The sequence below is a fragment of the Oryzias latipes genome, chromosome 19, assembly GCF_053564925.1.
Source record: "Oryzias latipes strain Hd-rR chromosome 19, Olatipes_Hd-rR_3.1".
NCBI lineage: Eukaryota > Metazoa > Chordata > Actinopteri > Beloniformes > Adrianichthyidae > Oryzias > Oryzias latipes.
This window is the reverse complement of record NC_136255.1, coordinates 9,410,601-9,431,616: the sequence shown is the minus strand read 5'-3', so window position 1 is coordinate 9,431,616 and position 21,016 is coordinate 9,410,601. Positions and strand designations below refer to the sequence as shown.

The window sequence follows — 21,016 nt, the reverse complement described above, 5'->3', positions numbered from 1 at the left end:
ACTTCATGACAATAACCTTCAGCAATATTAATAAATATGTTTGTAGATAAAACTGGGATAGTTCAGTAAAGTGTATGGACATACCTTTCTGTACTATGTATGCTTTGCACACAATGAAGGCTGAATTAGAGTTTATGAGAATAAATCACTCACGTTTGGAAAGAGGACTCCTCTTTCTGCCTTCTCGTAGATAACAGAATTACAAAGAAACCTGGAGTCGTGAACACTTCCTGGCCATCCGATGTAGATATTTGTGAAACTATTGGGGTGGAAGTATTAATTGTACATTAAAAAAGAGAAAAACACTATCTCTGAGTAAAGACAGTGACAGATACAAATGTAAAACAACTCGTAATAACGCAATAACATGGCAAAAGGCATAGCAACAACAAGGGAGACAAATCGATATGAATTATGTATGTACTTACCAGTATTTGTGGTCCACAACTGCTTGCAAGATCACAGAATGCCATCCTTTGCGATTAAAGTAATCCGCATGATTCTCAAGTGGAGCGATGACTGGGATAGGACTCCCGTCTATAGCCCCGACACACTGAGGGAAGCCCCATCGATTTTTTAAATATTAGAAGTACGGTTTGGAGCTCCTCACCTTCTGGGAGCTTGATGTACTCGCGCATCATTTCATTTCTTACAGCATGGCAAAACACCCGGACTATTAGGCATACTGATGCGGCACTTATGCCACACAGATGTGCCAGTGTTCGATAACCAGCTCCTGTCGCGAGCCACCATAGTCCAACTCCAACGCACTTCTGCACTGAGATTGGTTGGCGAAGTGTCGTATCCTCGTAAGAGAGTATTGGTGACAACCGCACACACAACATTTCAAAGGTTTCTTGTCGCATACGAAAGTTGCTGACCCACAGTTCCCGACCCCAGGTTCCAACAACGCGATCCCACCAGTCTTGAGTCCGTTGATGCATCCAAACCTCCCTTTGAACCGATGTTGCTGCGATCATCGCTTAATTCGCCCAGGCTGCAACAAGTGCTCTCCTCTTTTTTCTCTGCCGCCGCATGAGATCAATGATTTGCTGATATCTTTGGTGACAAAATAGTGTAGAAAGCAAAACACTGTATCATACTACTTGCATCGGCATCCATTATTGTTGTCAGTATCCATTGGAGACGTTCTGACCCGGAAAACGAAATGCGTTGTTTTACTTCCGTTTCCGGGTCAGAACGTCTACGTTTGATAGTTTCAGCATTGTATAGTGTAAATGCAAAAACGGATACGGGTCACTTTTAAAAGATGATGTAAGTGGGTCATCAAAAAAATCGGATATAGCCAGAAAATCGGATTTGGGCATCAAGACCTGCAGTGTAAATGAAGCCTTAGTTAATTTTCTGTTGGGCCCAAGGTACTTTTGTCTTTGGAAAGACTCTGTTTTTGTACTTTCTATCTTTCTTTCCAAGAAAAAAAAAACACAATAAAAACCATAAAACATCTTGCAAGTAGCCCACGTTTTCCCACTTACTAATTGTGTAATTCTGAATTATTCCAGGCTTGGGAGCGACACAATGATACCCTGGCTTGGGCCCCCTCATGACTACATTGTTGGGGGGTCCAAATCTACGATTCCATAATCCAGTACCCTGGAAATTTCCAAGAAATCTCTGCAAAACAGATTGGCGCAATGCTCACTAGATTGGCGAATATAGATGTCACAATAACTGGCAGATGGTCAGATCAAAATGCAGCAGCTTTATGAGCTCAGCTAAAACTACACAAAACTTAATCAGGGTCAGGCAGGCAGGAGTCAATGACAGGCATGAGCTCATCAGAAGAGAGACAAGGTGGTCAAGATCCAGGCAAGAGTCAGCAAACAAAGTCAGAAACAAGGTCAGAAGACAGAAGCTCAAGTCCAAATATAACACTCAGTAAGGAAGGCAGAGTGGCACAAACAATACTTGCACTGAGTGTGGCTCAGTACAGTGCTTAAGTAGACTCTGATTAATTGAGAGAATGAGAGTCAGGTGTGTGGCATCCAAGAAGTGCATGCTGAGGTTTCTGGGAGATGAAGTGCTTTCAGTACTCTGGAGACTGTTCCGGTGACAGTACACCAGAGAGGGAGACAGAGTTCTGACTTCTGACAATTATGATGGTCCACAATAGCTAAATGAAGGTCCAACACAGCATTATGAAGGTCCACCATAGCCTTGTGAAGGTCCACCATAGCTATAGGAAAGTCCACCATGGCTATAGGAAGGTCCAACCTTATCTATACGAAAGTCTACCATAGCTATATGAAAATCCACCACAGCATTATGATGATCCACCATTGCTCTATGGTAGTTCTTTGAAAGTGCACCAAACCTGTATGAAGTTCCATGACAGCCTGAAGCAGTTCCATGAATGTCTACTACCAATATGAAAAGTGTGGGTGTTGTTTTATTGAAATCTATATAAGAGGAGTGAACAATTGTAAAAGAAACTTTTGATGCAGATGTAAATAAATTACTTCTTAACAAAACAGCTTTCTTTAATATCCTTACTCCTCTGTTTTCATGTTTTAGCAGCAGCTTGCTTTAATTATTTGTCTCACATTTTGATTTTTTAGCAAATCTTCTTTGTTTTCTGCATTTTTTTTAACTATGTACATTTCACGATCTTCAGCCTGGGTTTCTGTTTTGTCAGTGCATGTTTGAGATTGTTCATCAAATATTTCAGTTTCCCTTATGCAATCACAGTATTTATTTTAATCTCTATTTCAATGTCTTTCACGCTTGTTTCTGTGTCTTCAGTGTACCTTTAGAAACTGAAAAATGTGTTACTAGAGAGAAACACATCATTCAGTTTCTACTAGAGAGTAACACATTATTCAGTTTCTAAAGCTTTCTAAAGCTCAGGCTTCCTTTATTTCACTGTAATATGTCCCAGGACTCAGTGGCGGACCGTGCATTACACACCTGGGCCTTTAGTCGGGTACGTCTGAATCACTCAACCCCTCATTAACCATTTTTATGCCGCTAAATTAATGGAATAAACAAAACAGTAAAGAAATCTCACTATGCAGCCAGCACTAAACAATGAAGACAACCACATAAATTAGAAATATTATTTATTATTATATTTATCATTTTACTCATCAAAAAAAGCATTTTGTTTGAAGACAAAATTCATCCTCCTCTCTTACCTCAAAAACAGTTCGATCACCCTGTCATGTAGATTATCACGCTTCAGTTCCGTCAAGAAGTCCTCTTCTATTGCCTTCAAGGCTAGTGCAGAGAGCCGAGTCTATACAGTTGTGTTTCTGTGTATGTTTTAATTCACTTTAGAGCCGAACATGTCCGCTCGACAGACGCAGTGGACACGGGGATGGCCAGCGCCAAACAGACAAATCTGTACAGCTGCTTCATCTTTTCACTCAGATTTGATGAAGGACGTCAGGGAGAAAAGTGGGAGATTTTCCTGTAAAATTATCCATGGCGTACATTACAGTCAGCTCTGTTTTTAACTGAGACAGGTTTAAAAGTGCTCCGCGGCTCTGTGTCAAACTGGACAAGGCTGAAACTTCTGTCCAATCAGAAAGTCTGAAAACTGTGACAATGCCCAAGCCTGCAAGAAGGCCCTGCTGACACAAACTCAAAATCCGATTGGTTGAAACAAATTAATGACCAACATTGATTTTTCATCAGGAGGCCTTTGCAACTCATGGAGAAGACCCTAACCCTGCCTGGCAACATAGTACAGCTGAAATGTGATTGGTTGAATGCTCCAATGTGAAATATGTCTGTCTGGAAGCAGCATTATGAAGGTAAAAATGCTCCAAAAAGAACGCACTTGTAGATTTGATTTGAAAACTTGTAATATAGAATGTGAATACTTGTGAACTGACAAATTTACATTTGCATGTGTTCATTTTGAGTTAGAACTTCAAATCTGTGATTACAACTGCTCAAATGTGCTTCTGCGTGTGCTCGAAATTGCTGGCGCAAATCACAAGTGCGCTACAACTGCGCTCTGAATTCTGACACATTCCTTGCGAGAAACTTGTGTCAAAACTGATCTGTGTCCGAAAATGGAACTAGGGGGGGGCGGAGTCAACCAGTCAGAGTGCAGCACTTAGAGGACTTGGTAGAGTTAGAAAGGTCCTCACAGATTCGGACTTCCTGCTTCAATAATTCTTCTGATAAAAGTTTCAGCGTTTGGCCGCTGAGCGAGGGCGTAGCGCGGTGTCACGTACCCAGCGACACCGCGGCCAGCTGCCGAGCTCCGCGGAGGAAAGAACAGGCGAGGATCCCGCTGAACAACGGCTGGGTCCACGGCACCGCGCTACGCCCTCGTCCAGCGGGATCCTCAGCCTCTCCTTCCTCCGCTGAGCTTGGCGTGTGTTAATACAAAATGACTGAGAGACTTTCTATCACATTTGAACGTTTATATTTATTATTCAACAACAGTTCAATGAATTTTATATTTTTCAGTATATATATATACCACTGCAAAGACAGGAGCAAAATAATAAGTCAGCAGGCAGCATTTGTCATCCAGATAACATCTGTGAGGTGGACATAACCACTCAATACAAGACTGCCTAGGAAAGGCTTTTGCAGCTTTATTAGATGATGTTGGTTTCACCCAAAGTGTGAATGAACCCACTCACTGTCATAAGCACACCCTGGACCTTGCTCTAACCCATGGGATAGAGATCAGCCAGCTGAGTGTCCTTCCTCTTAACCCCATCATTTCTGATCACTTTCTGATTACCTTCCAGTTTACACTGGAACATCCTTCTGTCCCAGTGAATAAGAAACAACTTAGAAGAACCTTAACTGACCGTTCTGTGTCTGAGTTTAAACACACAGTTCAGCCAGTACTTAGTGATATTCTGAGAAAATACTCTGAGACCAGCTCCCATAGTATCAGTCCTAGTATAAATGACCACTTTGTTAATGATGCCTTACAAGCCCTCAGGAGTACACTCGATGTTGTTGCCCCCTTGAAACCTAAGTTCGTCAGACAAAACCGAGTAGCACCGTGGTTTAACGCTGAAACTCGTTCTCTTAAACGAGAAACCCGTAAGTTGGAAAGAGAATGGCGCCGCTCCGGTTCAGAGCAGTCTCTGGATATCTGGAAACATAGCCTATTAAATTATAAAAAAGCTCTGCGTAGAGCTAGAAGCCAGTACTATTCAACCTTAATATCAGAAAATGGAAACAATCCAAGATTTCTTTTTAGCACTATAGCTAAATTAACTCGCAGTCAGAGCTCAGTAGAACCACATGTTCCTGTTTCTCTCAGCTCTGATGATTTTCTTACATTTTTCGATAGTAAAATCTCAAATATTAGACATAAGTTAAATCAAGTTATTCCTATTATCAGCCCAGAACAGGCTGAAGCGGTAGAAATGGAGGCATCCATAGAAACCTCTGTAACATTAGACTGCTTCACTGCTGTGGATCAAGCGGAAATAACATCAATTATTACGTCCTCCAAATCCTCAACGTGTCTGTTAGACCCAATTCCCACTAGACTTTTTAAAGAAACTTTTCCCCTAATTAATGATCCCATATTAACAATGATAAATGCCTCTCTGGAAACGGGTTACGTGCCACAGTCTTTTAAATATGCAGTTGTTAAACCTCTTCTGAAAAAGCCCAGTTTGGATCCTAGCATCTTGGCCAACTATAGACCGATATCAAACCTGCCCTTTATTTCTAAAATCCTAGAAAGAGTTGTAGTTAAGCAGCTTTACTGCCACCTACAGGACAACAGCCACTTTGAAGACTTTCAGTCGGGGTTTAGACCTCACCACAGTACGGAAACTGCACTAGTTAGAGTCTCTAATGACTTGTTATTGGCCTCAGAAAAGGGACTACTTTCTATTCTGGTCCTGTTGGACCTCAGTGCTGCCTTTGACACTATCGACCACGGTATTTTACTCCATAGATTAGAGCAGGACATAGGGATCAGAGGATCTGCTCTCCAGTGGTTTAAATCCTATCTGTCTGATAGGTATCAGTTCGTTAATGTAAATGGCCATTCCTCTCAGTGCACTCGAGTCAACTATGGAGTCCCACAGGGCTCAGTCTTGGGACCGATCCTGTTTACGCTTTATATGTTACCCCTAGGAAACATAATCAGGAAACACAGCATTAATTTTCATTGTTATGCCGACGATACGCAGTTGTATTTATCCATGAAGCCTGACCAGAATGACCAGATAGAGAAACTGAACGCCTGCATCAGTGACATCAAGACCTGGATGACAATTAATTACCTCCTCTTGAACCCAGAAAAAACTGAGGTCATTATACTTGGTCCTAAAAACCTCAGAGATGCTCTGTCTGCTCAGATAGTCTCCCTGGATGGCATAAGTATAGCCCCCAATTCCACAGTTAGAAACCTTGGGGTTTTACTTGACCAGGATTTATCATTTAAGGCTCACATATCTCAGGCATGTAGAACTGCCTTTTTTCACCTGCGAAATATTGCTAAGATCAGAAATATACTTTCTAAGAGTGATGCTGAAAAACTCATCCATGCATTTGTTACGTCGAGGCTGGATTACTGTAACTCCTTGTTAGCAGCGTGTCCTAAGAGTTCCTTAAGAAGTCTCCAGCTTGTTCAGAACGCAGCTGCTAGATTGTTAGCTGGAACCAGCAGAAGAGATCACATCACTCCTGTGTTAGTTTCGCTCCATTGGCTCCCAGTTGATTCTAGAATTAAGTTCAAGATCCTCCTGTTAACCTATAAGGCCTTACATGGAATGGCCCCGTCCTATATTAAGGACCTCATAGTCCCTTACCAACCAATCAGAACACTTCGCTCGCAAAATGCAGGACTGCTTGTGGTTCCTAGAATTAGTAAAAGTACGGTTGGAGGTAGAGCGTTTAGCCACCAAGCCCCTGTCTTATGGAATAAACTCCCAGCTCATGTAAGAGAGGCCGACTCAGTTTCTACATTCAAAGCTAGACTGAAAACATTCCTCTTTGGACAGGCTTATTGTCAGACTAGCTAGTATTCAGAGATTATTTAACTTAATGTTAGTTTGTTTAAATTAAACTTAATAATAACTATTTCTTTTAAAAGGCTGCTAGAAGTTGAAGCTGGGGTAACTATGGTGCACTGGGGTTCTGTCCTCTTTCCTTTTTTACTTCTACCCTTCCTCTCCTCTATTCTTGATCATAATTTATCATTTAGTTCTCCATGCCTCTGTTTGGTGCAGTGCGATTCATGTATTGTCCCTCTTTTCCTCTCCCCTCCTGGGGAGTGGGAGTGCTTCCAGACTCCAGTTGGCTCATCCGTGCTCCAGTTCCTGACCGTTTACCTCGCCTTTGCTCCTGCTCCTACACCTGGCTGTGGATCCTGCCTCTGGCTCATCTCTGGCTCGTCTCTGCTCTGTACCTGACCGAGTACCTCGTCTCTGCTCCTGCTCCTACACCTGGCTGTGGTTCCTGTCTCCGGCTCGACTCGCGCCTTTGACTGTCCCCACAACCACGGCTGGATGAAGCTCGTCTGCTGGACTTTTATATATGTAGTTGTAGATTTAGATAAGTTAATTCTTCTCTAAGATTTCTGGTAAATCGCCTGTCCGTCCTGGGGGAGGATCCCTCCTTCATGTGGGCACCCCTGAGGTTTCTTCGTTTTTTCCGGAATCCGGTTTTTTTGGGAGTTTTTCCTTACCGCGAAGGGGGGTCTAAGGGCAGGGATGCCAGTATAGCTTAGTCAGTTTGTTAGTTCATTTTAGTATTTTTCTATTGAACTCTTTGTATTCGTGATCCTTTTGATTTCATGTTTTACTTCGAAGCCCATCGAGACGACTGTTGTTGTGATTTTGGGCTATACAAATAAAATTGAATTGAATTGAATTGAAGACAAACTGGAAAGCAGCAATTTCGGTGTCAACAGTTTGACTTTAGTGCTGCTGACATTAATTTCTTCCATCATACATATGAACACATAGGAAAACCGTTAATTTAGTAATTAGGCAATTTTACTTAGTTGTTAGGTAACTTACATAAATATTTTCATGTAAAGTGCACATTTTTTTAGAGTAACACACACAACCTAATACAACAGTGGCTCCTGATACTACAGAATATTATTCATCAGCTCTACTGGTAAATTGTGGAAGACAATTACAGAGCAGAGGATGACCTGGGCAATCTGAGAGTTGCCCAAACTGCTCAATTATGGTAAATGGCTGTGAAGGAAATTGTTTTATTATTATCATTGTTTAAATGTATTTGTTTAAATGTATGTTTCCCCGGCCGGTCGGCTGCCTCGGTCCCGTCGAGGCCTGACCAGAGCTCTTCTAGGGCTGGCGTTTGGGGGTGGGGGCCTGGGCTTGCTCCGGGGGGGGGGCAACGCTTTCTGGCTCCTCTCTCTCTGTGTGGGGGTGGTGGTGCTGGGCCTGGGGTGTCGGCGCCTCCGGGGGTGGGGCCCCTGGGCTGGGTGGGCCTGGCCCCCTTGCTAGGGGGGGGGGGGGGGGGGGGGGGGGACAGCTGTTTGACCACCGGGGGACAGTCTACCAGCTGTCCCCAACTTACCCCCTTCCTCATATAACCTCATAATAGGGTGAGGGGGTGGGGGGCTTAGCCTGCGATGAGCCTTGGGGGGGGGGTTTACTAGGCAGTGGCCCCCCTCCTATGGTTGCCGTATGGAGTGGGCCCCCCCTCTTTCGGTTTTATTTGCACCTTAGACATGTAGGGCCCTTGGTAGGGGGGGTGCTTGGACATCACTGCCAGCAAGCAGCGGATGTCCTCCTAGCACCCTACCCGCCAATTTTAACCACACCTTAGACATTTAGGGTCCCTTGGTGGGGAGGGTGAGGGGACGTCACTGTGAGTAATCAGGAGATGTCCCCTCAGTGCCCTACCCGCCAATTTTAACTGCACCCCCCTTAGCACACACACCCCTCCCCCCTCAATATATACATTCCAACATAAACACACACACATGCACACACACACCCTCTCAAACACACATACACGCACACACATTTTGCAAGGAAGGTGGGACCTAGGACCATCTGTCCCCTGCCTCTTCCCTGGTGGGGGGTACGGGCCCCTTTGCGACGGCGGCCGTGTCCCCGGGGTGCCGGCTTCCTGGGCCCGGCGGTGCTCTCTCCGCGCGGAGGGGGGGTTCACATTACATCTGAGCCGGGAGTGTTCGTGTCCCTGGGGGGTGGGTTCTGGTCCTTGCTCCTGAGCGCTGGGCCCCGCCAAATTTCCAACTGTGGCCGAGCCTGGTCGGGCCATATTTACAACACCCCATGTGGGCCCTCTTTTTTCCCCGGGGTTCCCCCCTCTTGGGCGGGGGCGGCGGGCCCCTGCCTCGCTCCTCCCTGGACCAACCGTGGGCCGGGCGGATGGCTGCCTGGAGTGCGGGGCGGGCCTCCCTCCTATTATCACCCCCTACCCCCCCTCTCTCTATCGTCCCTCTCTCTTCTTCCCCTCTTTCCTTTTCCGTCCGGTCCAACACCAAAGATTTTCAGACATGATTGAAATTAATAAAGTTTGGCCTCAATTACAAAAGGGGTTTATCCACCTAAAGGGGTCATTATACGACACCCCCTAATGAATTTTTCACTTTGTCTTGAAATTGGAACCTCCTACTTGTGATCTTTATAAAAGCAGCATGAGAAGAAGCAGAACTTTCGAGAAGAGAAGCGTGGTGGACGTTTTCTGTCACACTTGCTTTTCTCCCTCGTGCATGAGAAACTTAATTCTTGTTGTGGTCTGTTGTTTATAATTGTGTTTTGCTTTAATGTCTAGATGCATTTATCTGACATTCTTTGGTCCTTCGAGCCGGATGACAACATATCTGCATCCTTCGGGGGAGGACCATGCCGATTGAAGTCTGTACACAGCCCGTGAGACTAGGTCTCTGGAGGAAAGTCTGTCGTAGTGAATTCTACGCCGACCAATCGATCCCTGGGATCGATCCCTGGGTCCAGATGAGCAGCCCACCACCACCCAGGAGTTCTGAGCATCCCCCCACCCTAATTGACAGATTTTGTGTAGCCTTCTTTCAAGCTCATTCCTGATTTGTTGAGAGTGGTTGCTTTAGAACAGTGACTCAGACTGACCAATCACTGCTTGCTGACGACTATATTGCAAAAAAAAATTTGTGGGAACTGGTAACAAGTCGTGTTCCATGGGTGATGTCACATCGGTCCAGCGCTCATATGCATTCAATGCCTGAAACCCAGAAGGGACAGCTTTACCCAGGTCAAGGGTCACCAACACAGTGCCCGTGGGCACCAGGTCGCTCAAGGGCCACATAAGTTGTGCACAGGCCTGTTCTAAAAATAGCACAACTCACCAGTGAGCTGCGTTGAAGGTTACCTTTAATATGTTGCTATTCTTTTTAAATCACACTTGCATTTATATAGATTTAAAAAAAAGATGATGTCTTAAAAGTATGTTGATCATACAGTGTTCCCCGTTTATTTGCATTTCAATTTTTGTGGTTTCACATGCACTGATTTTTTTTTCAGTCACGTGACACTGGCTCATCACAAAAGGCGCAGACAACTCAAGACACATGTGTGAGACTTTTGCATCTGAGGGAAATGCTGTGCAAATTTCTGAGGAAGGGGGGGAGGAGATGACTAGCTCGCCGGCCTGTCGGTTCCAACAGCTGGTTCCAGCGGTTCCAGCATGCTTTGTTTTAACATTTTCTGTCTTGGCATTAATGCAGCAATGTCTGCTTTTGCGATCATCTTTTTATTGTTATCATTATTATTATTATTATTTACAAACAGTTTTACTAAACTCAATCGATTAATGTTGAAAAATTACATTTGAATGGATGTCATGACAAGAAAGGATGCATGGGTCCCTAGAAATGTTATTAAAAGTAAATATTAAACCGCAATCAATCTTTTTTGATTGGATTTTACAGAGAAAAAAGAGAAACTTACTTGTCACATGACCCAGCTTAAGCCCGCAGATATGAATGGAAAAGATCAAATATGGTTAATATATGGTTTCAGATCTCTTTTGAGGAAAGGTTGAACGAAACAATCAAACTACGAACTGCTTGTCTACAATGAATGGATGTTTTAAAAGTAAAGGGTATATTTCTTGCTACAAATATTATCAAAATAAATCTTCGGAAGTCATTGCTGAAGGAATCTGTTTCTAATGACGACAACACTTCCAGATGCACAGCTCTTATTGCTAGACAAGTAAAGGTGACTCCATTTTGTTTCACATACCCCTTCCTTGTTTGACCTCGAAGGGGCCAAAACAATTAACTCGAGTAAAGGGATGTTCATCTGGACATACCCTCTCTGGGGAAAGATCTGCCATCCTCTGACAGCCTGGAGTGTGCAACAGGTAACACACTTGGATAAAATCTTCCTGATAGGGGTGCTAGCTCCTGGAATCCAGAACCTTTGGCGTGATTCAGCAAGCATGTGATTGTGTCCACCAGTTCCTGTCTGATGATGCATATATTGTAAAATAAGTTCAGAAATGTGAAGGTCGTTGTCCAAAATAGCTGGATGTTTTGCTTCAGCTGGCAGCTGCTCTAATACTCTTAAAATTCCATCCTCGCCCAGAGTAGGATTAAGATTGTAGAGGTGACTAGTCTTTTTTATGTGTCCTTCTTTCTGTAAACTTGTAACCTCTTATGCATATATTTTCCACTGAAATTAAAGAATTATAGCAGTTTCTGCCTCGGTAAACTCTTCCAGCGTTAAGGAACCGAATTCATTCTGGCCACTCTTGATTGAACTTACTTCCTTCTTTTGTTCTTGACTTCTCACCTCATCAAAGCTGGAACTTGTTGGATTGGCTTTTATTCGTTTTCTTTTTTGAACATGCATTTGCAACAGGCGCTTGAACCTGAGTAGCCAACCAACCATTCTTTTCAGTTTGACAAAAGAAGAAAAGTAATTAATGAAACTCGTGACTGGATCCACGTTCTCACTGGCATCTACAGCATTCACATACAAAGCTCTTAACCTCCGGATAATCTGAAGAGATTTTATGGAAATTATCTGGATTCAGTGGCCAGTTTCTTTCAGATTCCTGCAGAAACTTTGGTCCTGACACCCATGTATAACTCATCAAGAGACATTCTACACTGGCTCCTCTGGATGCAATGTCTGCCGGGTTACTAAGATAAGATAGGTAAAATAAGATATTCCTTTATTAGTCCCACGATGGGGAAATTTCCTTGTTGCAGCAGTCCAGGAACAGAGAGCAATACGTAAAGAAAACAGTAAAAATAAAAATAAAACAATGGAGTCAATATACACATACATTTCCCAAAAAAAAGCACAAAAAAAAAAAGATTGCACAGGATGACCATATATTGGTTATTGCACAGGGTAAAAGAAATAAAAGAAAAATGACAGAGCCGATGATGTTGGTTAACGTGGTTCATTGGGAGCAGCTAAAGTTGTATTGTCTAACAGCAGCAGGTAGAAACGACCTGCGGTGCCGCTCCTTCAGACACTTAGGATGTCTCAGTCTGACGCTGAAGGAGCTGCACAGTGAGGACACAGCCTCATACATGGGGTGGGCGTCATTCTCCATCATGGATGATAGTTTAGCTACCATCCTCCTCTCTCCCACCTCCTGAATTGGGTCCAAAGGCAGCCCCAGAACAGAGCTGGCCTTCTTCACCAGCTTCTCCAGCCGCTTCCTGTCTGCTGCCGAGATGCCGCTGCACCAGCAGACCGCTCCATAAAAGATGGCTGATGCCACCACAGAGTCATAAAAAGGAGTCTTTAGGAGTGATCCCTGCACTCCAAAAGACCTCAGTCTCCTCAGCAGATAAAGTCTGCTCTGTCATTTTTTGTACAGTGCTTCTGTATTGTGTGACCAGTCCATTTATTGTTGAGGTGAACACCCACTTGTACGGATCTACTCTCTCAATATCCCTTCCTTGGATGTTCACCGGTGCTATTGTGTGCCTGCGAAAATCTACCACCAGCTCCTTGGTTTTCCCTGCATTAATCTGGAGGTAGTTCCGCTGGCACCAGTCCACAAAGTTCTGAATCAGTTCTCTATACTCTCTGTCATTGTCATCCATGATTAGTCCGACAACGGCAGAGTCATCCGAGAACTTCTGCAGGTGACAAGATGCTGAGTTGAACATGAAGTCTGCGGTGTAGACAGTGAACAGGAAAGGAGCCAGAACTGTTCCCTGCGGTGCTCCTGTGTTGCAGATGATCATGTCAGACTCACAGTGGCGGGACCTCACATACTTCCGTTGGTTTGAGAGGTAGTCCAGCATCCATGCAGACAGATGCTGGTCCACACCCATGTGCACCAACTTGTCCCTCAGCAGCAGCGGTTGAATGGTGTTGAAAGCGCTGGAGAAGTCGAAAAACGTGACTCTCACAGAGCTCCCAGTCTGGTCCAGGTGTGACAGAGCTCTGTCCAGGAGGAAGATCAGAATCAGAAATACTTTATTGATCCCACACGTGGGAAATTTGTTCGTTACCATAACAACTGTCAGGAAAAATAATATAAATTGAAAAAAAAAAAAAAAAACAAGAACAAGGAAAATGTGGTATAATTTAAAGAGCTATTTACAAAACAGTGCAGGTAAAGAGATGTGCAAAAGAAATTTGCAAAATAAAGAAAAAGAGAAAAAAAATGTGCAAAGGTTATCTTCTGCATTGTGAGTTATTGAACAGGGTTATAGTATTGGGCAGGAAGGATTTCTGGTACCGGGCAGTTTTGGAGCGGAGCTGTCTGAGCCTTCTAGAGAAGGAGCTCCGCTGTTTATCCAGAACAGGGTGGAGAGGATGCTTTGGGTTGTCCATCATGGATAAGATCTTGTTTAGTGACCTCCTCTCCATCACTGCTTCAAAAGTTTCCTGTTTGCAGCCAATGACAGAACCCGCCTTCCTGATCACCTTGTTCAGTCTGTTGGTGTCACTGACTGCAATGCTGCTTCCCCAGCAGCGGAGGAGAACAAGGTGCTGGCTACCACAGACTGGTAGAAGATCCCCAGCATCTTGCTGCACACATTGAATGACCTCAGCTTCCTTAGGAAGTAGAGTCTGCTGCAGGCCTTCTTGTACACAGCAGTGCTGTGGCTCCTCCAGCTCAGTCTGCTGTCGATAGTCACACCCAGATATTTATACTCCTCCACCGCTTCCACATCCTTGCCCAGGATGCAGAGGGGTTGTAAGACTGTCCTTTTCCTCCGGAAGTCGATCACCATTTCCCTGGTCTTGTCCACATTGAGCAGCATTCATTCATCATTGTAACCTGTGTACTCAGAATGGTATTGTTGGTCTTTAGTAAATCTCCTTTGTAACATCAAAACACGCTGTTCTGCCACTGTTGGCATCCTCACATCTCAGAGGAAGTCCAATGACATAGTGGTTATCTTTCAGCTTGATGGATTCTGAAACCATCTCCATGAAGCGATGATCTTCCTTTTACCATCCAAGCTCCTCATCTTGAGAACATTCAGGGAAATCCAATTTCATCTGATGTTGCCATAGATCATCAAGTCTAGACATAGAAATTCTGTTAACAGTGACAATTAACTGTTTATTTCTTGTTTATTTCTCCACCAACTTCAACTCTTAGAGGTCCATTTACAAGGATTGTTTTGTCTGTGTATGGACTACCACCTTCACTTCGTATGACATGCCATGGTTCTAGTGCTTTAGGGACATTTGCACCAAAAAGCAAATCAATTCCAGAATTGATTTCTGAGATTCTCAAGTCTGCCAAATGTGGCCATTTTAGCAGATCGTCTTGATGGGAAATATTATCACGATGTACAGGCATGCAACTCTCTGTGTATAATTCGGGGAATTTGCAAAACATATTTTCATCCAATCCAGCTGTCTCCAAGTCTGAAATGATCTTTCTCCTAACCATCTTCTCCTGACCCATTTCTCATTTGTTGGCACTTCTTGGATTTAACTCAAACTGGTAAAATCGGCAGAGTAATATCATTTTCGCTGGCCCCAGTTAAACCACTAGATTAGACAGAAAGTGAAGCCATCACACATGCACTCTCGGTATTCTCCTTCCTCTGAATTGGACCAGTTTCCTTTTCTGCGGGAAAGATATGCAGCATTGTGGGATGCTTCAAACAACACAGTTTACACTCCAGTCTTCTATTGCAGTCTTAACTCATGTGACCAATGCACAGACAACCAAAACACAGACCCTTTTCTTCTCAAAAAGGTCATCTTCTCCATGTGTTCTCTTTTTCAATAGAGGGCACAAATCCAAATAATGTCCTGATCCACAGAAAAGACAGCTTTTAACAACAGGTAAGTCTCTCTCTCTCCATTCTAGGGTCTACCTTCTTCTTTGTAGTCCCAACAGTGGTAGCAAAACTACTTTAAACTTTGAACATGGTTTTAATTTGGAAGCTCTAACGACCTTCCTTGGTGTAGATAAGTCTTGAATGTCGCCTAACAGTGGGTCATTTTCAATCTTCACCTGCTTCTCAATAAACTGAACAATTTTAAGAAGGTTGACTCTTCTGTAAAACCTTTCCTGTATGTCAGAAACAACATTGTCTCCATTTATCCTTCAATTTATATGGTAATTTCCTGATAATAGCTTGCATATTGCCAGGAACATCCAACTCGTGCATGAATTCAGTGTCCTCCATAACATTACAGCATTCTCTAAGTAGGAAACTATATGATTGTAAAGCTTTTACATCTTCTTATTTATTGCATGAGAGATTCCAAGAGAAACTTTATCCATATGATCTTGATTAAGCAGCAAAAATTTTCTTCAAGTAATAACTTTGCTTTAACACATCCAGAATCGCTGGGCATTAGATACAACTACTTACTAGCTCTCGAGGTTGACCTCTAGTGTACTGTTCTAAAAAATACAAACAATCATTTACACTGTTTGTTTTTGCTTCAATGCTGTCTTCAAAAGCACTATCGAAAGACTTGTAATGAAGAGGATCGCCATCAAATACTGGAATATCTCTACTTGGGAGAGAAAATAAAGACTGTTGATGGACCAACAAAGACGTGATTTTATTTTGTCTTTCAAACACTGACATTGTTTACTTTCACCAGCTGATGATAGATGTGTTTCATGTTTTGGTTGAGGGTAAGAATGATTCATAGGATGAACTCCATCTTGCTGAGTCTTTGAATTCATCTGACCTACAGTACACCTGTATTTTGAGCCATCCACTCGATTGACTTTAGTACTGACGACTGGCTGTGAACAAGACTGACAAGCTGAAACACTATTGTCAGATTGTTAGGGATGGCCCGTTCATGAAGCGGAGTGTTTCGGCACAATGTTTCGGGGCGTGTGTCAACTAGCGCAGATCACGTGGTTGATGACGTATGACACGCCAAATGCATCGTTTGGTCGAACCACGGTTCAGATGTCACTTGGGTTTTGAACAGTTGAGCGCGCTATACTTCAGAAATACGAAATGAATCCCGAACGCTCCCTGACCAGTTCTATTGTTTCCCCTGTATTGGAATCAGCGTCAGTTCATTGCACTTTACCATGGTTCCTGGTAAAAAACGTACTGTGGCTCAGGATCGTTTCAACTCGATTTCCCCTAATAAAACAATACACAACGTTGTGTAAAAAGAAAACTACTTCAATTAAAGTATGCATCCAGATGTCCTGGGTTCAAGGTCAGCATTTTACAAATTGTTTTTTTTTTGCTTTGCGTTTATTTTCCTCATGTGATGTGTATTTTGCTGTGTCAAGCACTTCTCACAGAAAATGTCAGATGTTGTGTTGTTTTACGTTGTTCTTTTTAATCATCATTATCAACATTGTTTTGTTTTACGTTTTTTGTTTTACGTTACAAGGAGCTTAGTTGAACTATATGATATACGTCCAGTCCACCACCAGATGCCGCTGTTCTGTATGGTTTCGAAGCCCTGAATGGGTGGTTCATTTTTCCGGCACAATTACATGAACCACAAGGGAAGCTTCATGGGGCTTCTACTCCCATCCCTAGAGATTGTTGTCCAATAACTTTAGGCTCAAATGATTTAAGGTTTGTGTTTTCTTTTGTTCTCTTTCAAAATAATGCATCCATCAGATCTGTTATGTGAAGCAGCTGTTGCATGAGAACAAACTGAGCTCTGCTGGTACACCTTTATTTTAGCCATTGATGCTGCTATTTCGGTCTCCAAATTCAGTTCCTCCTTCCTTTTCCTGAGCTGTTCCTCTTGCTCTTCTAAAGCAAATAAATAATTAAATAAATATCCTGACAGCATTTTGAATCAATACAAGTATTGCAAAATGAACTATCACGATATATCGGCAAAAAAAATGTTTCTAACAGACCTAGTGTTGCGGCTACCTGTGCTTTTATCTCAGTGGGAAACTGATCTAAGTGACTCTTTGAGAGGCACAGGTTGCCGACCCCTAATCTAATGGAAGTAATGGAATGACAGATTCATGAAGCTGACTTACATCTTCCATTAATGTCTTTAAGTTATCAGAGTGAGACTGAACAATCTTAACATTCGCTTGAGTTTGCATAAATTCTTTTTTTTTATTAACTTTATTTATTGAACATTTTTTGTATTAAACAGACATACAGAGTGTATAATGAAATGTCAAAAAAGGCAATGTGTAAAAATAAACACTCAAATGTCAACCCATCCTACCCACCCACCCAACCCCTTCAACAACCCCTAAAGGCCCGTTCACACCGGGAAGAAATATTCGCCAGGCGTTATTCGCATGCGTTTTTCGCCACGTTTTTTGTGTTCACACCCAGGCGATTTTCGCTGACGATGAGCCGAGCGAACCTGCAATTTCATTCCCTGACATTAGATGTCGCTTAATGTAAAACAGAAATACTCCTGTACACAAGGTGGCACTGCGCAACTTTACGATTCTTAAAGTCACTTTTCACTCAGAAGAAGAGAGCAACTATTTACGCGCTTGTCAGAATCATACAAAGAAAACATGAATATTTCAAGCACCAGTTGCTCCAACTGGTGCTTGGTTCGGGGATATTTTAGAATGTCCGTCATTATTTCTTCGCGGCTGTGTAGATGCAACTCGGCGTCTAGCTTCTTCGCTGGTATGTGTGCTCAGAAAGGCAGTTTTGTGTTTGAGCACCCCAAGTTGTGTTTTACTGTAACTTCAGAGGCTCCAGACACGTGTGCAAAAGCGCCGTTCTCATTGGTCGAATAGATTTCGACGTGACGCGTCAAAAAAAAAAACGAACCCGAGGCGTTTTTTTTTTTTTGACGCTTTGACGCGTGGCGTTTTTTCGCGTCGGTGTGCACACTCACATTGGTGCCCTTTGTTTAGTCACGAGGCGTTGAACGTCGTCGAAAATCGCGCACGAAATTCGTCCCGGTGTGTACGAAGTTCCTGGAACATCGGGAGGGACAATGACAGCCACATGCTACAGGTGCTTTGTTCAGAAAATTTCAGATTATTTCATTTTAACACTTCATTGTAAAGATATGGTAATTTATGCTCATTTTCAGCACATACACAGAACTCTATACACCAGTTGTAATAGAGGATGAGGAGGAGTCAGGCAGTGATGCAGAAAGCCTTAGCATTTCAAAAGATACAGAGTAAGAAAGCTATTCTGTTTTCTTTTCTTTTTTTATAATTGGTTGAATGCTTGAACTTTTCATGAAATTCCAGGATTTTTGCCTCCATTGAAATACATGGGGAATCTTTGGTGCAGAAACTAGATTGTTTGATACCCGGCGCTCAGATTCTTTACAAAAATATATTTTTATTGTGCTGTTTTCACTTAATTTATTGTCAACTTTTATATTTTTTTCATTAATTTTATTTTATTATTTTTGGCTAATTATACCCTTTAAGTTTCCTTTTAATTCAGCAATGTGGCATTCAAACATTAAGCTCCTTTTAGTTATTAATGTGTCTTGTTGCGTGCCACATTGCATAAATTGTCTGTGTCTTGGAGAATGGAACAACCATCAGCAGCCAACATAATTGCAAATCTGGCATCCCAGATTGATCACCGTGCCATCAGCAGATTTAACATCTGTCGTTCGGACATTTGGGATGGAGCTGTCAGAGGGTTTAAGCGTGGAACCTTTTCTGAAAAGAAGGATCTTTATGTAAAGTTCTCTGATGATGAAGGGAGGTTGGAAGAAGGTATCGATATGGGTGGCCCAAAAAGAGAATTTCTCTCCCTACTCATGAGAAGGCTAAACCAGAGACCCATTTTTGATGGACCTCCAGAAAGCAGATATCTTGTCTACAATTCAACAGGTACTGTTCAGATAATCCATGTTTTAAAAAAATAAAAGATTTTTTTTAAAGAACTTTGCCAAACAACACTGCAATGTGTATGTATTTATTGAAGATTAATTAACAATTCTGAATTTCTATGAGCAGCTTCAAGAGACAATGAGTACAGGTTGGCAGGGCAGATGATTGCTGTGTCTATCGTGCATGGTGGACCTGGACCAAATTTCCTCTCAAAGGATCTGGTCAGCTACATGTCAGGGCAGTCCAGCTTCAACTCATCTGTAGAAGACATCAAAGATGAAGTTATAGGGACAGTGCTGCAAAAGGTACAAGGGTCACTGATGTTGGTAAAGGCAGATCTGAGGAAGCTCTTAAAGGTCGATATGTAAGGGTTAATGGCAGACGAAGTGTGCATGATCAGAAATTAATGCATGCCGAGGAAGCCTGACGTTCGTGTCGGATGGTTGCTTCCGCGAAGTGTGTTAATTTCTGATTATGCACACTTTGTCTGAAATTAACTTGCATAACTTTTTAAACATTTGAAATGAGAGTTGTCATTTTTCAGATACTGAATGCATCCTCGCTGGAAAGCCTGCAAGACCTAATGCTAAGGCACAGCACAATGCTGCAAAGCGTAGCATCAGTACAGGAAAAGCACTCAGTTGTGAGGGAGTACCTCAGGTGGGACATAATTGAACGGAACCACAGTGCAATTGCAAGGTAGCTTGGTTTTTTACTTTCCTATTTGTAAGGGAACATCTATCAAAACTTTTGACAAAAGTGCTAGTTTCTATCCATATGTGAAGTCATTCTATTCAGTTTTATGTGTGTTTATAACTGGGAAAGGCAAATGACTTAATCCATTTGGGATTTGAACTTTGGTATAAGATATAGTGTGAAACCTTAATGCTGATATTTTAATTATTTGTTACACAGACAGGAAAAAATGGGAATGCTCACTCATTACTTTATCAGATAATCCTACATTTAACCTTTTCATGTGACCTGTTTTTGTATTCCAGATTCAAAGATGGTCTTTATTGCTTGGACTTTTTAACAGCACTGCAGCAGTACCCTGCGGTCATGGCCCCTCTTCTCTGCCATGTGGATAAACGGCTATCTGCTTTGGATATTGAAAATCTGTTCAAACCAGACCTCAGTGAAGCTGGAAGCAACAAGAGAAACCAGGAGGAAAGAACAATCAGCTTCTGGGCAGACTACCTTCTGGATTGTGAAGGTTAGTTTTCTCTCGAAATGTAAAAATCTTATTTCTACAAATTTGGAAGCAAAATTTATGTCATGAATTCTTTTTACTTTTAGAAAGTGACAGCGTTATAACGCTGGAAGACATCTTCATGTTTGCTACAGGAGTGTCCGGCATCCCTCCTGCTGGCCTGGAACCTCTGCCAAACTTCAATTCCTTGAAAGCTCAAGGTTTCCCATGGCAAACACGTGCCAACATTTTAAAGCTCCCTCTGCTGGAAAACTACAACACGTTTAAAGAAAATATGACTTTTGGGATCAGGAACTCTTCCGGATTTGGATGCATTTCATCATAAACCATCAACCATTTCAAAAGATTTAAAAATTCAAAGTATTGTTTTATATATTGTTTTATATATTGTTATACGTACCTTAGTTAGGCAATGTTACAAATTAGCCATGTTCTTAAGTCTTAAGTAGTTCTCAATGGCAGCTTCCCAGTTGAGAGGAGTTGGCAATCCACTTTGTCTCTGCAGCTGACATAGGCGAGCTTCCAGATCCTCATCAGCATCCAGACTAGTTGCAGGTGCCATCTGGCTGCTGAACCGTCTCACAGCCTCTGCGGATGTTGGAAAGCCACAGTTCCTTCCATTGAACC

At 42.6% G+C, this 21,016-nt stretch overlaps 1 long non-coding RNA gene across 1 annotated transcript; it reads left to right on the top strand.

Annotated features, from left to right (window-relative positions):
- Positions 1–17,849: 17,849 nt before the first annotated feature.
- Positions 17,850–19,424, top strand: LOC111946463 (uncharacterized). Its single transcript, XR_002872185.2, has 3 exons — positions 17,850–18,503; positions 18,866–19,176; positions 19,303–19,424. It is a non-coding gene; the product is annotated as an uncharacterized LOC111946463 (long non-coding RNA).
- The last annotated feature ends 1,592 nt before the right edge of the window (positions 19,425–21,016 follow it).